The 22,572-nt window shown below is 41.4% G+C and overlaps 1 protein-coding gene across 3 annotated transcripts in view; it reads left to right on the forward strand.

Moving 5' to 3' along the window:
* Positions 1–1,047: 1,047 nt before the first annotated feature.
* sema6bb (sema domain, transmembrane domain (TM), and cytoplasmic domain, (semaphorin) 6Bb) overlaps positions 1,048–22,572 on the forward strand; it is a 554,928-nt gene continuing 533,403 nt past the window's right edge. For all 3 annotated transcript variants that reach the window (XM_043720975.2, XM_043720977.2, XM_043720976.2), the window contains exon 1: positions 1,048–1,606. The gene's annotated coding sequence lies outside the window, so the exon portion shown is untranslated. The remainder of the gene's footprint in view (positions 1,607–22,572) is intronic.

Below are 22,572 nucleotides of genomic sequence, written 5' to 3' on the forward strand. Positions count from 1 at the left end.
ATATAGGTCAAGCTCTCAACCCTAAAAACATTCTTGTAAGTCTTTTCCGAACCCTTTCAAGTTTAACAATACCATTCCTTTGGCAGGGAGACTAGAATTTAATGCAATATTCCAAAGTGACTTGGTCTGTACTATATGTAACTCCAGACCCACAGTGATATTATCTACTCTTAACTTCCCACTGAAGGGGTCAGTGAGTCTAGTAATGACTATTAAGGAGCACCAACTATATTGGCAATATGCACAAAAATTAAGTTAGTGGATTGGTTGAGTTTTACTTGACTAATTTCTTCAATGGGTTCCTGCTACGAGGCTGAAGAACCCTAATCAATACCAGAATAATAATATTGGTTAAAAAATTTGGTGATGATTAAACTTTGTAGATGGTTTCATATTCTGTGTTGCGTTAGTAGAGCAGAAACATGATAATTATAGGAAGGCATCAGAGGACAAAAACGGAAGCTGGAATCCCACTCATTGTCACATCTCAAACCTGAATGTACACTGGTGGGACTGTTGAGCAAGAAGGGGATTGGATTCGACCACGTTATCGCTCCATACACCAGCCACTTGGGTGAGCTGCCTATATGATGGCTGTGACGTGAGACTTTCCTCCCGAGAAGGATTAGAACGTGCAAAAGAGGGGGGAGAGTGAATTGGAGCAGAAAATGTGACTCCTCTCATAGCTCAATCTGAGTCATGTTTTGTATAACTCTCCAAAATTAGCTGTTCTAATTATTAGTTTTAAAAAGCTATTTAACTTACGTAACCAAAACCTTGCTACTGTGCTAGTCGTTTTAAAACGTTCTACTGGGGAAAAAAACACAGTAAACATCAATTTATGGATGTTTAAACTCCTGAATTGATTTGTTTCGGTGGGTGAAAAGTTTAATTTAAATCTCAGATGTAAAACAGGATTATGTCAGTAAAAACTTTAGCATTTGTGTATCTCTTATGGACAAGAGGGAAAGAATGTCATGAATAAATAACACAGCTGCCTGGAGGAATGGGAAACAAAACAAGAGCCAGTCCAGTTTCTGTGCAAGATCCAGTTCAGACTTTGGTGCAGGCTAGAGGCTGGTGCTCGGAGTAGCAGTGAGATGAGGGCACTGCGTGCGCTCCTGATATCACACAGAGGTATGAGGTGGGAGCTCAGCCCTAATCCCGTGCAGGGTGCCTCACAGACACTGAACAGAGAGAGAAAGGAGAGCCAGACAGCATCCGCAATCACAGCACAGGGGCAAACCACTTCCCCAACTACTCTCCTCTTCCGCCACACACACTGCACAAGGCACAACACGACCAGGTGGCTCCCAACTGTATACAGTGGCGACCGGTAGACTTCCAGCACTGTTTCCCCTTAACCTTTGCACGGCGAGTCTTGCCAAAGGAGTGGCATTTGGACTCTCAAGAGCAGGACTGGGACAGTTGTGGACTCAACTAGTTCAGAACATGAGCTGAGAAGAGCCTATATAGATGGGTGATCAGTGAAGTCCTCTGTCATCGTTGCTGCCCGAATCTTTGAGATTGTCCAAAGCAGAGCGAACAGGGCTAATCCAGGCAAGTGCTCTTTCCCGGTGCACGAAGGAGCCCTTTGACAAGCAAGGTAACCTAAAATCTCTTTATTTTCATTTTGACTTAGTCGTAATTATCTAATGATTTTTGATTTGTTGCCGTATTAACGGTCCCGTTTTCTATTCACAAATTGCTATTGGCTTGGAAAATCAGTAGTTTCAATGTAATTGTCTTTTGGCTAATCCACCGCATCTTTACCGAAGGAAAACCGGCTGGATGCTGTTTTTGGTTTAAAGCTTCCTGAAAGATGTATTTTTTTTTAAAAAAAAAAGCTAGTTTCTCTTAGACATCTGTGACTTGGCAAAAAAAATGGAATTTAAAGTAAGTGTGTGTGTTTAAATATATATATATATAAATTCCCATAGTACTTAAAGGTTGGGAAGAACTTGTAAATATTTGGTTTTGAAAGAGCTTTTGCAATCGTCTCCTTCCCGTCGCTTTGAGTAGCACAGTAGCAATGTTTTACTTGGTATTGGAATGGTTGCTTTGAACGACCCATTGGCAGCAGCTAATGGATAATCTATTGCAAAATGGGAAATGCATTCCCTTTCATTGGCTGTGATTGCCAGCTATTAAATACTTTAAAAATCAACTCACTTTCTTAAAAACAAGGCAACGTTTTGGGTAAGTGTCCCCTCATTTATTTTGAGGGGGCCGAGAGAGGTGGTTCTATTCAGGTGCGGTTTCTGAAGAACACTGTCTTTGACAGTGGCGTTCATCCTTCATTTGCTGGTTCAGTTGGTCGCCTGTTAGACTCCTTTGTGAGTCTCTCTCCCTCCCCGTTACTGTTAATGGGGCGGGTGAAGGGAACGTTCACTTCTTATTCTGGTACAGCTTTCTCTTCAGAGCAGAGTTAGCCTGTTTCCGAATGATCTGCAAATACCTACAGTGTATGAGAAACGCCAGTCTGTACCATAAAGGGCTCGCAACAATAGGACTCAGTCCTGTCCTCAGCCGGAATTTGCACTGACATACACTTAGCAGCGGCAGTTCACTGGGCTGGCATCGGGAATAGGGAGACTGTGTGATCAGCGTCGAATAAGGAAGGCGACTCAGAAACGTGTGGGTGAATACTGGGACAGGTGAGACAGGTACCCACATAGAGAGGGGAAAGAAAGCAAAGGAGCCGTTAGCCAATTTCGCTAACCTCTCCCTCAGTGAACGGGACCTGAAAATGATTAGTTGAGGACACTGAGAGAAAGTGGCGAAGTTTAGGTAGATTAATTTTCCGAACGTGTGCAATCCTTTTCCTAAAACATATATGCAACTGCTGCAGGCTCCGTGTTTTTGTAGCTTCTGAGCACAGACGTTTCCTTCCCAGTAGCTATCCTTTGTCTTGTTACTGGCTGCATATGTCAATTACATATTGCAAGGATGTCTTCCTCACTTGTCTATCTCTGTTTGGATTTCAGCACTGGCGTTTTACACATCTCCCAGTATGGTCTGCTCTGTCAAGAGGAGCTATCTAGCTTTTGCAGTCATCTTACTCTAATGGAAATTTTCCTAACTCTCTGTGTCTTTCTGGCTGTTAATCCCCATCAGGGCTTTGTCTCTTTTAATGCATTTTGTAGTGACATTGATACAAACCCTATTCACTTCAAGATTTGTGTCTTCAATTCGGTGGCAGAATGTAGGCAAAACTAAAGCGAGACATTTGAGGAATACTTTGACTGAATACCCTCCCTGATTTTACATGGAGTTGGACTCACATCATTCTCTGTGACTGTAATTTGTGGAATTGAAAACAAACTATATGACTGATTTGCTTTTGTTATGCTGTAACTCTAATGAATCAATATATTCAGAATCTGGATTCAAGATCAAGAGCAGACTGATTAGTAAACAAGGTGATGGCCAAGTGTTGTAATTAATTCCAGCTTTCCCTGTTCTGAGTGGTCAAGTTTGGAAATGCAGAGTCCAATTTTCTGTGTGCTCTATTCCAGGAAATGTTTAAATGAACAGCAGTCGCAAAAAGCCTAACGTTTCTAAAATATTTTTTCTCTCCATGTTTTGGTTTCTGTGTGATTATCCTTTTTAAGGGTTTCACTGACTTCTCCCGATCAGCTCAGCAGAAATTACAACTCAAAGGCTAGACTGAATCTTTACCCTAGTCACGCCTCACCCCATGTCTTACTATGATCCTGATAAAAGAAGGTAACACTTTCCCAAATTTAAGTCAGTGGAGAGTAAAATCGAACAGTGTATGAAGCAGGCACTCTGATCTGATCCTGTAGGTTCGCTTCTCAATAGATGAGATTAAAATTACTTCCTCAGTTAAGATGTTTCTGTTGAGGAACTAGGATAAGGGACAGAGTTAATCATGCAAGATGCCATCAAGGTTGTAAAGAATGGGAATAAAGACAGGCAAATGCAGAACGATAAAGAAAAAAAAGCTTGCAGTTTATGTTGCAACTTGTCTTATATGAGATTGTCACAAGGCACTTTACCTTCTATGAATTATTTTGATATGCTGTGACTGTTGTGGAGATAAGTGTTCCTCATTCAGCAGACAGAAAGCTATCACAGACAGTGATATTGGACAAGGAAGGACTGTTAGCTAGGATACTGTATAATTCTATCTTCAAAAATCCTTAACATCTCCTTGAGGCAAACGATTTAATGTCACAATCAAAAGATGGGGCTGGTGCCTCAGACAATATAGCACTCTTTCAATACTGCATGCGGTGACAGCCAGAATGATGCACTCAGGTACTGGAATTGAGCTTGAGCCCAGGGCGCAGTTCTGTCACAGAGACCATCGTGCCATCAACTAACCCCTAATTACATCAATTACAAACTAGATGTTCCTATAACCATTAGGAGGAAGATTGGCAGTTGATCCTTTTTAAGAACATGAGCAAAGCCACTTTTGAAATTTAAATTAAGTTCTCAAAGTGCAGAAATCCAGCAAGGGAATTGATGGAGTCTGTTCATCAACCAATCAAATTATGTGACTTTAATAAAGCACCTATTAATAAAAAATGAATTAAATTTGCATTTCTATTTTACTGAAGTAAATTCTGTATTGACGAAAACACACTGTGCCCTATACAGGCATCTAAATGCATTCTATTAAATATGAGGTTTGGATTTCAGCAGAATTTTCTCTTTTAGACAGTCTGCATTGGTTAACCCTTTGAATGCCTTAGCAGAATAATTTTATTCCATCATGGTGGCTGATTGCTGTCTTACTTTTCTGGTCATTAGTGTTATGCTGAGCTAGTTGATCTCAGTTAATCTAACAGTTAAGATACAATAGTTTTGACCTGAAGGCCGATATAAATAGGTTTCTCGCTTTTGATCACTATCCAATAATTCCACTTACGAAGTGAATGTGTGACACAAGCAGAATCCTGTTTCCACCCAATGTGATACATGCATCCGTTAAAGAGCCCACTGATCTTCTCTGTGTAAAGCCTAACCTCCAAATTCTGGCATGAATCTGCAGGGTAGACTTTAGAGAGGTGAAGAAAGATTGGATTAAGATTTATATTATAAAATCTCCAATGACAATTAAAATCTGAAGGAATAAGATTCAAAATTTGTAATTAATGTTAATATCATTGGCAGAAAGTGGATTGGCAGAAATTAGTGTCTTTTTTAAAAATGTGCATGTAGAATGGAAATGGACACGCTTTAACTTGAGTTAGCTTCATTAGCTCCAGTTTATATACATTCTGAAGAGCACCAAACTCTCTTTATGAAGTAATATGTACAGTTCTGGTCACCCAGTTATAGGAAGGATGTTAGTAAATTGGAGGGGGAGTATAAAAGATTTATTAGGATGTTACCGGGATTGGAGGGTTTGAGTTATAAGGAGAGCATGTGTGGGAAATCATGTCTCACAAACTTGATTGAGTTTTTTGAAGGAGTAACAAAGAGGATTAATGAGGGCAGAACGGTGAATGTGATCAATATGGACTTCAGTAAGGCGTTCAACAAGGTTCCCCATGAGAGACTGGTTAGCAAGGTTAGATCTCATGGAATAAAGGGAGAACTAGCCATTTGGATACAGAACTGGCTCAAAGGTAGAAGACAGACAGTGGTGGTGGAGGGTTGTTTTTGAGACTGGAGGCCTGTGACCAGTGGAGTGCCACAAGGATTGGTGCTGGGTCCTCTACTTTTTGTCATTTACATAAATGACTTGGATGCGAGCATAAGAGGTACAGTTAGTAAATTTGCAGATGACACCAAAATTGGAGGTGTAGTGGACAGCGAAGAAGGTTACCTCAGATTACAACAGGATCTTGATCAGATGGGCCAATGGACCGAGACGTGGCAGATAGAGTTTAACTCGGATAAATGTGAAGTGCTGCATTTGGGGAAAGCAAATCTTAGCAGGACTTATACACTTAATGGTAAGGTCCTAGGGAGTGTTGCTGAACAAAGAGACCTTGGAGTGCATGTTCATAGCTCCTTGAAAGTGGAGTCACAGGTAGATGGGATAGTGAAGAAGGCATTTGGTATGCTTTCCTTTATTGGTCAGAGTATTGAGTACAGGAGTTGGGAGGTCATGTTGCAGCTGTACAGGACATTGGTTAGGCCACTATTGAAATATTACATGCAATTCTGGTCTCCTTCCTATCAGAAAGATGTTGTGAAATGTGAAAGGGTTCAGAAAAGATTTACAAGGATGCAGACAGGGTTGGAGGATTTGAGCTATAGGGAGAGGCTGAACAGGCTGGGGCAGTTTCCCTGGAGCGTCGGAGGCTGAGGGGTGACCTTATAGAGGTTTACAAAATTATGAGGGGCATGGATAGGATAAATAGACAAAGTCTTTTCCCTGAGGTCGGGGCAGTCCAGAACTAGAGGGCATAGGTTTAGGGTGAGAGGGGAAAGATATAAAAGAGACCCAAGGGGCAGCTTTTTCACACTGTGGTGGTACGTGTATGGGTTGAGCTGCCAGAAGAAGTGGTGGAGGCTGGTACAATTGCAACATTTAAGAGGCATTTGAATGGGTATATGAATAGGAAGGGTTTGGAGGGAAATGGGCCAGGTGCTGGCAAGAAGGACTAGATTGGGTTGGGATATCTGGTCGGCATGGATGGGTTGGACTGACGGGTCTGTTTCCATGCTGTACGTCTCTATGACTTTATGAGAGGCTGGATAGGCTGGGACATTTTTGAGTGGAGCATAGGAGGTTGAGGGGTGATCATTTAGAAATTTATAAAAGTCTTGAGGGGCATAGATAAGGTGAATAACAAAGATCTTTTCCCCTTGGATGGGGAGTTCAAACTGGAGGGCATAATTTTAAGGTGAGAAGAGAAAGATTTAAAAGGAACCAGAGAGGCAACATTTTCTCGCAGAGGGTGGTTTGTATGTGGAATGAACTGCCAGGGAAAATGGTAGGTGCAGATACAGTTACAACATTTAAGAGGCTTTTGGACAGGTACGTGAATAGGAAAAGTTTACAATGATGTGAGCATGCAAGTGGGATTAGTTTAGTTTGGGAAATATGGTCGGCATGGACAAGTTAGGCCGAAGGGTCTTTTTCCACGCTGTATGACTGTATGACTCTGAGCCTCGATCTCATTGTACCACATTGGCTTCCAATACCCAAGTGCCTTAAATTTAAAATTCTAATCTTGGGCATCTTTAGATGTAGTATCCGTGGAGGACTGTATGCTCCTATTCTGACCAGTTGTGCCCCCTATATCCTACAAGTTGATGGGAGCTCCAAGTTTAAGAATTTCCTTAAAACTAAGCTCTTTATCATAGCTTTCTTTAGCCCCCATCACAATGTATTACAAAACTGTGTTTCTCAGAGTTTAGCACACACTTCCAGTGAATTATGGTCTTTCTTTGAATGTGAGTTGCTGTATTTCAACTGGCTTCAGCTCTGTAGTTCATTGCTGTTTTTCAACAGATCTTGGAATTGTAATTTCATTAGTGTAGTTTATCTACCCCTGAACATGTAGTTTGCTGATAATGATGCTAAGTTTGATCATGGAAGTCGAATGCTGTACTTTGCTGGATTTGATACAGGTTTGCTGTTGTATTTACATTGGTTAGACCTGAGACGTTGACTTCTCCACCTCCCGATGCTGCCTAGCTTGCTGTGTTCTTTCAGCCTCCTGCTTGTCTACCTTGTATTTACAATGCCAGCATTGATGGATTCCAGCCCTCCAGCATTTCCTTCATCCTTTGGCGCCATACTTGGTGTCAGGTTAACTTACAAGATGTATTGTATTGAACCCAATGAAGCATTGACTCCCTAAACTTTGTCCTGAATTAAACCTATTTTCAACCCCATTTTAAGTTAGTGTCCAAAGTTGTGAGTAACACTGAGATCGTATGATAATAAGGGATGTGATTGCTTTCCCACGTTTCTAGCCAAAAACTGACCATCCATTGCCATTTGAAAATAGAGGCGTTTCCTGAAAATCTCAAGGGTAATCTAATGCAGTTGAATGTTTGTGCAATAGGGCTCAACTCAAACTTTACAAGCTGCTGAGAGTTGCCACGGAGGGTAAATTATGTATTTAACAGAAGATAACTGCTTTTGCTAGATTGCAGGGCCCAGTATGTGGGCGTAGCTTCAGGTTGTTGTTAGCCTTTTTTCGTTGCTTTGTAACTTTTTAAATACATAATTCTAAGTGCATTGGGGAAAGGCTAGGTCTGGACTCAACATGTGGGAGTGAGTGCATTCAGTTAATTGTTCTGCGTCACTGGGTTTACAAGACAACCCACGCGTTAAGAGCAGTCCACATCTTCACGAAGTTCTGCTAAAATAATATTCTTTGTTCTTAGCAATAAACTGACCCCTGAAACACTAATCTGAACTGGCCCAAGCTATCGCTGTTCAGGGAAACAAAACCAAAGCAAAATCTTTGGCTGCAGCAAACAGCAGGAGTGTTTTCTTAACACCCTACCTGCTTATCTTTATAACTTGAGTGTGCCATCAGTCATGAACTCCTGATCCACTTTTACCTGCCAAAACTAGAAAGAAGTTCTACTGGCAGGCATACATGATGACCCTCTCTGAGGAGGAGCAGGGGAGTGTCAAAGGTCATTCCAATGGAGATCCAGCAATGTCAGGCTTTCCCAGTTTCTGAAGAAATAACGTCAGTTTACAGTGCAGTGGAATGATGTCACCAGTACTAACCATACTGGTGTGGCTCGACTTTATTTTTAAACCTGTCAATGTGCTTAATACTATACTGCCTCTTTGAGTTTCAACATTTCTTTGCAAACTGCAATTATGGCAGTTTAGTTATTGATTGGTTTTGTGAATTAAAGGGTCAGAAGGGAGATCCACCCAAGTAAGGCTTTAATGAGGCAATTCCATTGCACATAAAACAATTTTATACCAACAAATTTGAATTGAGGGAACACTTTATTTAGAAGCAAGGAAACAAAGTATAATCTTATTAGCCCCTGTCTTTTTTTTAAAAGAAAAGTCTCCCCTTTTAGTTCCTTCCTTGTTCAAAGTTGCTTAAACTGTCTGATTCCTTGGTGCCCACAGCTCTCTGCTATCTCAAACAATCCATTCTAAATCGTCACTCATAGCAGGTCAGTAATACTCAGGTCCGTCATGATAGAATCCTATCCTTTCCTCATACAGACATCCTGGATGTGGAAAGAAAATCTGGACGCCTGAAATAAATGTTGGAAAATGTTGGGAAGATTCAGCAGGTCAGGCAGAGCTCACTGGTTGTTTGTCAGCACTGAAAATGTTAGAGAAGTGAAAATCCTGCCTTTGACCAGATCAAATGACAGTTCATCAATCATAAATGTTCACTCTGTTTCCCTGTCCACAGACGCTGCCAGACCAGCTGAGTATTTCCAGTATTCTCTGTTTTTACTCCCAAGCTGTGAATGTGGGTCCTCTGATGATCAGGAGTAAGCGAGGACTGCAGATGCTGGAGATCAGAGTCAAAAACTCCTACATTCCTGATGAAGGGCTAATACCCGAAACTTTGATTCTCCTGCTCCTTGGATGCTGCTTGACCTGCTGTGCCTTTCCAGCACCATACATCTCCTCAGATTAAGAGAGGGACTCTGAGTTTTCTCCTTCCTAAACCTGAGACGCTGAGGTCAATCACAACGCTTCAATTGCCATCACAGGAACTTCTTTGTTTGTATGCATCTGCTTTACAATGTCAGTGTACATACAAACGGAATCAACTGAATGTAATGATTTGTCCTTTTATAATTGACAAGGAAACTGCTGTTATCAACTTGATGGATAGTGCTGTGCTGAAGTAGGTTGATAAAGTTGCTTGGAATTCTAAAATTAAGCTCTTTGGGTCACTATGTGCAGATTTGAGTTCATGTTTTCACTTATTTTGCCAATGTATAGGGAGCTGCGACATTTGTTTCTGAGTGGATTTGTCAGAAGAGAGGAGAGGTGGGTGTGAGTAAGAAGAATTCTTTTCATTTCCTTATCCAGAGATAACTGAACATACTTAACCTAAACTGCCATCAGATTGCAATCTTGTGCTTCTTTGTCCATGCTGTGTACTTGCTACTCATTTTGGATGAGTATGTGGACATTAATCTCTGAGACAGTAGCTCAGGCCAGTTTTCAGAGGCAATTAGAAAAGAGGAGTGAGCTATTCAGGCTGTGGCAGTATTCTCTCCATATTGCTGGATGCATTTATCTAACAGAAGTTCACCTGTCTCAATCTTCAGAACTCAATTCTTTTCTGCACCAATAACCTCCTAGACACATATAAACACAGAAAATAGAAGCAGGAGCGGGCCATTCAGCCCATCGAACCAGCTGTGTCATTCAACATGATCACAGCTGATCATTCAAACGGGAACCAGCATTACGTCTAGTTTGTTTTTCCCAGCTGCACAGGCCTCCAAACTTCATGTTGGGGCAGTGACTTCTGGATCTGAAAGTCAATGGCATGATTGGCAAGCCAACATGAATTGCCATGCATGGAACCTTGAAGGGGCAGCACACATGCGCAACTGCTTAGGGGGAACATTACTCCCTTTAGGGGGAAAAATAATGTTCCTGCTTTCTCCCTATCCCCTTTAATCTCTTTAACCTTAAAGACCGTGCCTCACACTTTCTTGAAAACATTAATCTTTTTTGCCTTCAACAATTTTATGTAGCAAATAATCCTGTGCTGATAGAGGATTCCAAATTTCGTTTATGGAAAGTAATTGAGAAACTTTTATTCGAACCCAAGAATCTGGCTGAAACAGGGAAGGACCTTATTGGGTACCCTTTATTTCAATAGTGATCTAATGCAGCAGGCCATTTTCCATTCTGTCTAAGGTGAATATGTCCAGTTCCATGGAAATCAGGAGGACTCACTCCCATTTTCCATTGCAATTCACAGAGATCTCCATTGAAATATAATGGGGAATATCTACGGACGTTTGGTCGGTTCTTTGTAAGATGTCTGCCTGACTTTATTAACTTTATTAGTCAGTCTCAGAGGGAACGGGTGCCTCCTCTCCAAATTCTTGCTCTATTAAATCGATTTTGGCATTTAAGCAAATATCACTGAAATGTCAGCTGTTTGAGTGGCATTATTCTCTGATGATATCCCCTGTCCAAGTAGATGGAACAATTATCAATATTTGTGGAAGAGATATCTTTGTGGATGAGGCAGGGAATTCATTAAAACAGCAAACGCTGCAGTATAGACATTTAGCTGAAAGGTGAGCCTGACTGAGTTTTGCATGCTGACTGTATCCTGAAGGGGGCACTGAGAGGTTTCTTCAAATAAGAAGCAAACTACAGATAGGAAAAAGACCATTTTCAAACTTCCAGCGTTAAGACAACAATGAAAGAGCCTAGGAAGCACAGAAATGTGAAGGGGATAATTCCAAAATGTGGACTATTGAAATTTAATCACATTTAAAGTGAAATCTGGTGCTAAAATTAGATATAGACCATACAAATCTATGCCCTTTGTTTTCTCAGATCAACCTTGACACTTGTTTAACTTTTTTTGTTGGTCTGTGGTGACATTTACTGCGAGAGGGGGTGGTTAGCAGATGGAAGCCGACTTGTTCCCTTGAGAAATGATGGTGGTGTTCAGTTCGTGTTATGCAGTTGTTTCAACTTTATGTCACTCTGCAATTTGCTGTTGCTCTAGTACTGCCAATTCTGGATATGACAAGGGCTTTGATCACAATGTCTCTCACCTTCAAAACCTTGCTACCACCTTCCCTTGTTAATTGGAAAGCAACCAGACCTATGTTTATTCAATTGGAACATCTTTTTTTATCTGCTCAAACAAACAATTTGGCATTTCTGATAAGCAGCAGATGCTGGATAACTGGTATGTCAGGCAGCCTTAGTGGAGAGAGAAGTGGGCTTGAACATTTTGGGTTGACTACTGTTCGCTGGAGCTATTTGACAGTGAAGGACAGTTCCACAACAGAAGCATGGAAGTGAAGCAAATCGGTGTAGGAGTAGGCCATTCGGCCCTTTGAGCCTGCACCACCATTCAATATGAACATGGCTGATCATGTAATCTCAGTATCCCACTCCCGCTTTCTCTTCACACCCCTCGATGCTTTTAGCTGCAAGGGTCACGTCCAACTCCCTCTTGATTATAACTAAAGAACTGGCCTCAACAGTTTTCTGTGATAGAATATTCCACAAATTCACAACTCTCTGAATGAAGAAATTCTTCCTCATCTCAGTCCTGAATGGCTTACCCTTTATTCTTATAATTAGCAACATTAACAATTGACTGAAGTCAATGTCATAGAGTCATACAGCTGTCCAGCATGGAAACAGATCCTTTGGTCCAACTCATCCATGCCAACCAGATATCCTAAATTGATCCCATTTGTCAGCATTTGACTCATGTCCCTCTAAACTCTCTAAACCCTTCATATTCATGAACCCATCCAGATGCCTTTTAAATATTGTAATTGTACCAGCCTCCACCACTTCCTCTGGCAGCTCATTCCATACACACACCACCTTCTGAAGAAAAAAATTGCCCCTGAGATCGCTTTTAAATGTTTCTCCTGTCACCTTAAACCTATCCCCTCTAGCTTTGGACTCCCCCACCCTGGGAAAAAGACGTCTCTATTTACCCTATCCATGCCCTTCATGATTTTAGAGTCATAGAGATGTACCACATGGAAACAGACCCTTCGGTCCAACCCATCCATGCCGACCAGATATCCCAACCCAATCTAGTCCCACCTGCCAGCACCTGGCCCATATCCCTCCAAACCCTTCCTAGTCATTTAACCATCCAAATGCCTCTTAAATGTTGCAGTTGCTATTTTATAAACTTCTACAAAGGTCATGCCTCAGCCTCTGACCATCCAGTGAAATTTTTTTGGGAGATCTTTATTACATGCTAATACCTTTCTCCTGGAATGTCCCCAGTGGCCGAAGAAGATGGGGTTAGGATTAAGGCAAATTAACAAGAAACTGCAAGCTCAGCCTGCTCAGATAGTCTGAGAGCTTAAGTGAAATCTTGGCAGAGACTACAAGTGGTGACCATTTGCATTACAACTCGAATCCTGCTGGCTCAGCAGGTGTGTGAGAGGCAAGCTTGAGGTGTTTTTTGCTTTTTTGCTCTGGAGGCAAAGATGCTATATCTTTTATCTTCCAGCACTGTCATTGAATTAGGGCATGCAACGTACAAGGTGAATGCTGCATAATTCAATCCCAGGCCTGTAGTACGAAACATTGATTTCTCCACCTCCTGATGCTGTCAGCCTCCTGTTTGTTTACTGTAGTAGATGGCAGTCTCTGCCAGTGTAGACCAACACTGTCTTAGCCCGAGAAGAAAACATCAATACTTTTTAAAGCCATAGGAAGAGGCAGACATTGTGCCAATCCAAATGGACTGGATCAGGATTCATTCTGATTTTTCGCCACTATCAAGGATCTTCACAATTTTCACTGATTAGCAGCATTCTTCCAGGGTGAATGTAAAGTGGCAGCAAGCCGTCAACTCTCCAGATTGTCCTGGAGACACTGCCAATGAAAAATTAATTGTACTGCTTCAAGCAACCTTGATGAAAAATCAGACAGCATTTTTAAAAAAAACTTGTTAATTCATTACTTATATGGGAAGGTAAGTGGGGTGTGGGAGTTGCTGTTCTATTAACAATTAAACAATATCTCAGCGGGCAAAGAGAATCTGATTGGTTCCAGCTGGATTAGGCTGATGGTTTGTACCAAGGTTTAATGCAGCTTACAGGAGGATATCCCAAGAAAAGCACCAGCCAGTACTTAAAATTGAGGCATCAACCTGGTGAAGCTATAGCACAGCATTACTGGCCAGCAGAACAGCATAACAAACATGCAAAAGACACACAACCAACACATCAGAACCAAGCTCTGCAATTCAGCTACATGCCATCAGGAATAGGGATGGACAAGGAAACAACTCACTGTAGGAGGAGGCTTCACTACTAATTCCAATGATGGGGAAGCCCAGCACATTAGCACAAAAAACAGGACTAAACACATTTGCAAACATCTTCAGCAAATTTGATAATTCATTAAATGGTTAAAGGCATTGAATACTATCATAATCCAACAAAAGTATCAAAGATGCATTGGCTGTACCCCTAGCCAAGCTGTGACAGTACCGCTACAACACTGGCACCTACCCCACAACATGGAAAATTGTCCAACTATGTCCTGTCTACAAAAAGCAGGACAAATCCAACAAGCCAATTATCACCCCATTGGTCTACTCTCAATCATCAGTAAATTGATGGAAGGTGTCATTAAGTCAGTGCTTTTAAGCTTCACCTACTCAGCAATAAGCTGCTCATTGATGCCGAGTCAGGATTTGGAGATGCCGGTGTTGGGCTGGGGTGTACAAAGTTAAAAATCAGGTTGTTGTCCATAACCACCCAATGAAGGAGCGGTGCTCCAAAAGCTAGTGCTTACAATTAAACCTATTAAACTATAACCTGGTATCATGTGATTTTTAATAATGATGCCTAGTTTGGGTTCTGTCAGAGCCGCTAAGTTTCTGAACTCGTTACAGCTTTGTTCCAAACATGGGCAAGACAGCTGAATTCTAAGAGGTGAGGTGAGAGTCACTGCGCTTGATATCAAGTGAATATTTGATAGACTGAGCCATCAAGGATCCTTTAACAAAGCTGAAATTAATGGGAATTAGGAGGAAGGTTAGAGTGGTACAAAGGGGGATGATTGTGATTGTTGGAGTTAGGCCCAACAATTCTCAGCTGTTTCAGTTATTAACTTCCCTCCATGCTGAGGTCAGAAGTGGGGATGTTCACTGTTAATTGCACAGTCTTCAGCTCAGAAACTGAAGTAATTTGTTGTGGACAACATTTTTGTCTTGGACTGATAAGTGGTAAGTAATATTCATGCTACACAGGTGTCGGGCAGTGCCATCTCCAAGAAGAGAATCTAACCATCTCTCCCTGATATTCAATAAACTGCTATCACTGAAATCCTCCCACTAAGCACTGACCAGAAACTGAACTAACCATATAAATACTGTGGTTATAATAGCAGGTCAGAAGCTGGGAATTCTTTGGCAAGTAACTCACCTCCTGACTCTCCAAAACCTCTCTACCATCTACAAGGCAGTGTCAAGAGTGTGATGGAATATTTTTCCATTTGACTGGTTGGATGTAACTCTAACAACACTTAGAAGGTTTAAAACAATCCAAAACTAGAGCTACCTGCTTGATTGTCACACCATCTCACAACTTTACGTTTACTCTTTCCACCACCATTGTACAACAGCAGTGTGTATGATTTGCAAGATGCATTGCAGCCACTCCCCAAGGCTCCTTCAACTTTGTTCTCTTGTACCATGTGTTGGGACATTATGTTGAAGTTGTACAAGATGTTGGTGAGTCCACTTTTGGAGTACTGTGTGCAGTTCTGGTTGCCCTGCCACAGGAAAGATATTATTAAAATGGAGAGGATTCAGAAAAGATTTGCCAGGATGTCGCCAGCAATGGAGGGTTTGAGTTAAGGAGAGGCTGGAAGGGCTGGGACTTTTTTCCCCTGGAGCATAGGAGTTTGAGGGGTGATCTTTTGGAGGTTTATAAAATCATGAGGGGTATAGATAAGATAAACAGAAAAGGTTTTTTTTTTCTCCAGAGTGGCGAGTTCAAAACTAGAGGACGTATTAAGGTGAGAAAAGAAAGATTTAAAGGGAACCTCGGGAAGTTTTTTCACACAGAATGCTTCATGTGTGGAACGATCTGCCAGAGGAAGTGATAGATGTAGGTATAGTTGCGACATTGAAAAGACATAGGTACATGAACGGGAAAGGTTTAGAGAGATAAGGGCCAAATGCTGGCAAGTGGGACTAGTTTAGTTTAGTTTGAGAAACTAAAGACAAGTTGGACCGAAGGGTCTGTTTTTCTAGCCAGCAAGGTCCACATTCTGAAAGAATGCATTTTTTTAAAGGTCAGGTATGTTGCTTGGTGAATGGCAGAAACTTGAGGGCAAGATGGTTGTGTATCATTTGAGGAGTCTTCCTGGGTTACATCTAACCAGAGTTAGCAATCCTAGGTGCCAGAATGTCTGCAGAGCTTTGACCTTCGTGGCCTGTACCTTTAGAATAGACAGGTGGGCAAAAAAAATTCAATTCTCTCTTTCCTACTAGTATTAAGCCCACAGCCATGGGAAGATTGTCAGGCCATTAATGGTTAATTGGCAAGAAGCCTGACATGTGCAATCCTTTGGAGATTAAATATTATCAAGCTTTTACTGACAAAAGCTATATTTAGAATCAAGCAAAATGCCTCTTCAACAGCATAAGACCATGTTTCGGTCTGAGCCGCTATCATCTTTCATTGGGAAGCAAAACAAATCCCAAATCAGTGAGACAAGTGCGAAAGAAATAGCTTCTTTATTTTTGTATCTGTTGTTCAATAACTGGTTCAAAGTCCACGGAGGCATTTTGTAATGTAAGATGTGAACCTTCCGCTGCTGTGAAATGAGCAATTCTGCAAGTTCCACGATCTTGATTGTGGGTCTCCCTCACAGTAATCAGGCTCCTTTTCCTGGAAAGATGAAGGAAACCTGGCTGCTAGTGAATGATTTGTCCTTTGTTCTCCTGAAGCCGCTGGCTCATGCTGGGGTATGAATTCACTGATGTCCACTGTCTGTCAATTCCACATTCAAGGAGGTATTCTTCAAGGGAACACGAGTGTCATTAAGCTGTTCGACTGTATGAAGCTTCGCAACCAAATCTGAGCAGACTCTCTCTTCATCCACCCTCAACAGCCTGTAGTTGCACTTTCCAACAGAAGTCACTTGATAGCAATCAGGAACAGATTTAGGGATAAAAACAATTTGCCTGAGTATTCCCAAACTGGCTATGGATGTTTCTTTTGAAGTACTTATCTGTCTGTCTCTTGGAAGAGTCAGTGACAGGATTAGATGATGTTTGAATGTGTCTTTTGTGGGTTGGTTCTAATTCTGAATTTAGGAGCTGCCTAGGGATGAGGGTGTGTGTTGTTGGCTGCATTAGGAAATATGAGTTTGTACTGGACAGACAGAGTTCGAGATACTGTCTGTCACACCAAAATGCTAAAACTAATTGGGATATTCCCATTGCAGCATTGCTGAAACCAATTAACTGAAAAGCAAATTAGAAAAGTTTCTGATCTGTGGGATGGAAAAAGCAAATAAATTTGAGATGAAAACGTCTGAGATTCAAGCTGTGATTTCATGGCCAGGAATTCAATGCACTGGCAGAGTGCTCCTATAACTAAGTGGTATATCTGCAACTAAATACTTGCTTAGACCATCTGCTCCAACTAGGACCAGTTTCTGTTCAATCTTCGATCGATTAGATTAGATTAGATTAGATTACATTAGATTAGATTAGATTACAGTGTGGAAACAGGCCCTTCGGCCCAACAAGTCCACACCGACCCGCCGAAGCGAAACCCACCCATACCCCTACATTTACCCCTTACCTAACACTACGGGCAATTTACTACGGCCAATTCACCTGGCCCTGCACGTCTTTGGACTGTGGGAGGAAACCGGAGCACCCGGAAGAAACCCACGCAGACACGGGGAGAACGTGCAAACTCCACACAGTCGGATGAGGCGGGAATTGAACCCGGGTCTCTGGCACTGTGAGGCAGCAGTGCTAACCACTGTGCCACCGTGCCGCCCACGAATGTACAACAACAACTCACAAAACACTCATCAATGTAATAAAATTCCACAGAATGTTTCCCAAGAGCAATCTAAAACAAAATGTGACACTGAACCACACAAAGGGGAATTAAAGCCTGGTCAAAGAGGAGGTTTTCAAAAAATGACTAAGAAGACAGAAAGCGAGGCGATGATCTGTCGGAATGGAATTCCAGAGCTTGGGGCCTAGGCTATCAATGGTGAAGCAATGTTTAAAAATTCTTTCACTGAATGAGGAAAGTGCTGGCTAAGCCAGAATTTATTGCCCGTCCTTGAGAAGGTAGTCACCTTCTGGAACATCTGCAGTCCATGTGATGTAATACACCCACACTACTGTTCGGGAAAGGATTTCAGGATTCTGATCTAGTGACAATGAAGGACCAGAGATGTAGTTCCAATTCAGGATAGCTTGTGACTTGGAAGGAACTTGCAGATATTAATGTTTTCTTATGTCTGCTGTCTCTATCCTTTTTAATAGTAAAAGATTGCTCGAGAGCATAATTAGAAGATATTTTAACGGATTGTGGGTTTTAGAAGGTTGGAGAGGGAGGAGGTCATGGAAGGATTTAGAAACAAAGGTGGGAAGTTTAGAATCAAAATGTTGTCTGCGTGGGATACAATGTAGGTCATTATTGTGGTATTCTTCCTTCTCTCCAGAAGCTCGACAAATGTATTATGTAACTGGAGGCTTTTCTGGGAACAATATATACAAATCTTGCTTAGGGAATGTCTTGAAGCTTCACACCAATCAGTTGACTTTCGAAGAACGATGGCTATCGATTATATGGAAAAATATCATAAGCAATTGCCAACAACTTTGTGAAAAGATTTCTCAAATACTCAGAGTTGGAGGATCAAGTGTCATGAAATTTTACGAAATATATAAAAAAAATCAGAGTAGTAACTGCAGGTGATTTTGACTAACCCAAATATTTATTTGGATAGTGTTTTCTGTGCAAGATAGGAAAAGATAAATGTTCTTAAATATCATCCAAGAGAAGTTTATTACCAGTATGTAGACAGGCCAACAAGTGAGGTTCTGGCTCTAATATTTAGAAATGAACCTGGGCAAGTGGAAAGTGTATAAATAGCGGAGTGTTTTGGTGATAGTGATCATAACTGGACGGTGGCTCAGTGGTTAGCACTGCTGCCTCACAGTGCCAGAGACTCCGATTCAATTCCTGCCTCTGGCAACTGTCGATGTGGAGTTTGCACATTCTCCCTGTGTCTGCGTGGGTTTCCTCCCACAGTCCAAAAATGTGCAGGTTAGGTGAATTGGCCATGCCAAATTGCCTCTAGTGTTAGGTGCATTAGTCAGGGGTAAATGTAGTGGAATGGGTCTGGGTGGGTTGCTCTTCGGAGGGTCGGTGTGGACTTGATGGTTCCACACTCTAGGGAATCTAATCATAACTCAGTTAGATTTAGGTTAGCTATGGAAAAGTTTAAAGGTGGACCTGGAATAAAAATTCTGACCTGAGGAAAGGCTAATTTTACCACAATAAGGTACGATTTGACCCATGGGGCTGGAAGCAGCTACTTTCAGATGAGACTGTCAGACCAATGGGAGGGAGTCAAAGAGCAAGTAGTGGGTGTACTAGGCAAACACATTCCCATAAAGACAAAGGATGGAACCAAAACTGGAGAATCCTGGATGCCAAGGGACATAAAACTTAGGATTGAGGAAAGAAGGAGAAGCTTATGGCAGATACTGAGGGCTCCGTGTAGAGAGTTCAGTGAAGTATATAAAAACATAGGGAGGAACTTGAAAATCAAGTTAGGAAAGCTGACAGAGTGCATGAGAAAGCACTGGTGGGTCCAACAAAGGAAATCTTAAAAGGGACTTTTAAATGTGTAAGGAGCAAGAGAATAATTAGGGGAAGGATAGGGCCCATAAGGGACCACAGAGATATTATGGGTATACATCTGGAAAATAAGCACACAGTCCTCAATGGCTACTTCACTATGGAAAAGAACCATGCAGGTATAGACATAATGGTGGGAGTCTGTGTAATATGAGAAGAAATTAACATGAAGAGGAGGGACAATTAGGTTTTGCAGCCATGAAAGCCACAGACCCAAACAATACATATCCTAAGTTGTTGAGGGAGGCAAAGGAAGGGATATCAGGAGTCCAAGTAGTACTTTAATCCTCTCTCTGGCCTCGTGCAATGCCAGCGGATGGCTAACATCTTCCCGTTATTTAAAGGAAAGAGGACAAGGGATAGATCATAAAACTACAGGCATCTCAGTTGAAACTTGATGGTCGAGATGTTTTCAGAAATCATTTTGAGGGGCAGAATCTTCATGCACTTGTCTAGACATGGATTAATCAGGGCTAGTCAGAATGAATTTGCTAGGGGAGGTCATGTTTGACAATTTGACACAATTTCTTTGAGGAGAGAGCCAGGAGGGTCAATAAGGATAATGAAGTCCCTTATGGTAGAGTGGACACATAAGTAAGGGGTCCAAGACAAATTGATGTAGTGGATTCAAAATTGGCTGGCAGGCTGGAAACAGGGGCTGATGATAGAGTGATTGGAGACTGCTTCCAGTGAGGTTCTGCAGAGCTTGGTGCTGGGACCCTTGCTGTTTATGGAGTACATGAATGATTTAGACTTAAATGTAGGGGGGGTCTGGTGAAGAGGTTGTGGTTGGCACTACAATTGGTTGAATGGTAATTAAGGAGGAGAATAGCTGTAACCTACAAGACTATATCAATGGACTGGTCAGGTGGGCAGAGCAGTGACAAATTAAATTCAATCTGGAAAAATGGACAAGGCAAGAGATTATATTGAGAATGGTCAGACCCTGTAAAATACTGAACATCAGAGGGATCCTTGAAAGTAGCAGGGCTGGTAGATAATGTGATTAAGGAGACAGAGTCATACAGCACAGAAACAGACCTTTTGGTCCAACCAGTCCATGATGAATATAATCCCAAACTAAACTGGTCTCACTTGCCTGCTACTGGCCCATATCCCTCCAAACCTTTCCTATTCATGTCTCCATCTAATTTTTTATTTTAAATTGTAATTCTATCTGCATCTACCACGAAGTTCATTCCAAGCCCGAACCACTCTCTTAAAAAAAATTTATCCCTCATGCCTTTTTTAAATCTCTCTTTTTTCACCTTAAAATGTGCCCCCTAGTCTTGAAAATCCCCACCTTGGGGAAAAGACAACTCCCATCAACTCTATCTGTACCCCTCATTATTTTATAAACTTCTATCAGGTCACCTCTCAATCTCCTACACTCCAGTGAAAGAAGTCCCAGCCTATCCAGCCTTTCTTTATAACTCAAACCTTCCATACCCAGCAACATCCTGGTAAGTCTCTTCTGAACCCTCTCCAGTTAGATAATATCCTTTCTTTAACTGGGCAACTAGAACTGGACGGAGTATTCCAGTTCAATGTTCTGCACAACTTCAACATAATGTCCTAACTCCAATACTCAAATGAAGGCAAGTGTGCCAAGTACCTTTTTAACTAACCTGTCTATATGTGGCGCAAACTTCAAAGAATTGTGTACCTTTAGATACCTCTGTACTACGACACTGCCCAGGCCCTAACACTAATTGTGTACGTCGTACCGTTGTATGTTGTACCAAAATGCAATACCTTGCATTTATCCAGATAGGTTATCAGGGGCATGGGGTGGATGAAAAGGCACTTTATCCATGAGGAGAGGGGTCAATAACCAGGGGGACATAGATGGAAAGTCAGTGGTAGAAGACGTAAAAGGAAGGTTTCGAAGAAACATCTCTCAGCTAGAGAGCAGTGGGGGGTCTAGAACCCATTGCCTGAAAGAGCAATTGAGTCAGAAACTAATGTAGCATTTAAGCAGATACTCATTGCATTGCCTTAGCATCCAGGGCAATGGGCCAAGAACTGGAAAATAGGAATAGTTTTGTCAGAAACAGAGACAGGAAATGCTAAAGAAACTCTACAAATCAGGCATCATCTGTGGAGAGAGGAGCAAAGTTAACTTTTTGAATCTGGTATGATGATTCTTCAGTTCTGAAGAAGCATTGTATAGGATTCAAAGTTAATTCCGTTTCTCTGTCCACAACACTGCTTAGTTTTTTCTGAAATGTTTCAGATTTCTAGCATCCTTGGTATATCGCCTTCATTTTAAGTTAGGCTGGTCTTTAACTGGCCTGGGCACCATGGGCTGAGTACTATGAATATCCATTGGATGAATAACCAGTTAATCTGTTTTTGGAAGTGTCAGTTGAGGGCACGATAGGGAATTTGGGAGAATCGTTTGTGTTTTTTTTTCAGTTTTATCATCATTAATGTTCATGTGGAACATTGGAAGATGGACAGGGTAGAGAATTGTGAAGATTGCTTGAGATCCAGGCCATATATAAACCATATTACCACTGGGACTGCTATTTCATTTATTAGCTATGTTAGTTCCAGCAGTAAACATTAACATCCATCCAACTTACCATCAAATTTACTTTGTCCATTCTCCCTTCTAGAATTTGTCTTCTTGTAAAAGACTGACTGCTCAAATGAAGCTATTGGTAAATGGATTATTATAAGTGGCTTTGTTTGATTTAAATCCATAAAGTCTTTGAGGAGGTCATACACCTCGTACTTGCCCTCTGTAGAGTAATACAGTTTTTTTTCCCCACACTACCCCTGTGGCACAGTAAATGTGTTTCATTCAAATACCTCCCTCAATTTGAAAAACATTTACACCACAGAAACTTGAAAGAAGTTTCTTCAAAGTAATTTTAGATGTTGCAAAATAAATTCATACCAGGTTTTCCTTTCTAATCAGATTCCATAATTCAGAACAGGCAGTAATGTAAGAAATTTTTTGGAGATGATCAGTGGAACCAATTCACAATCCATGCGTCAAATAGTTCTTTAACTTTCTCTCTGTCACAAACT

Source organism: Chiloscyllium plagiosum, unplaced genomic scaffold, assembly GCF_037043375.1.
Source record: "Chiloscyllium plagiosum isolate Xiang-an unplaced genomic scaffold, Cpla_swu_hap1 HiC_scaffold_28, whole genome shotgun sequence".
Classification (NCBI taxonomy): Eukaryota; Metazoa; Chordata; class Chondrichthyes; order Orectolobiformes; family Hemiscylliidae; genus Chiloscyllium; species Chiloscyllium plagiosum.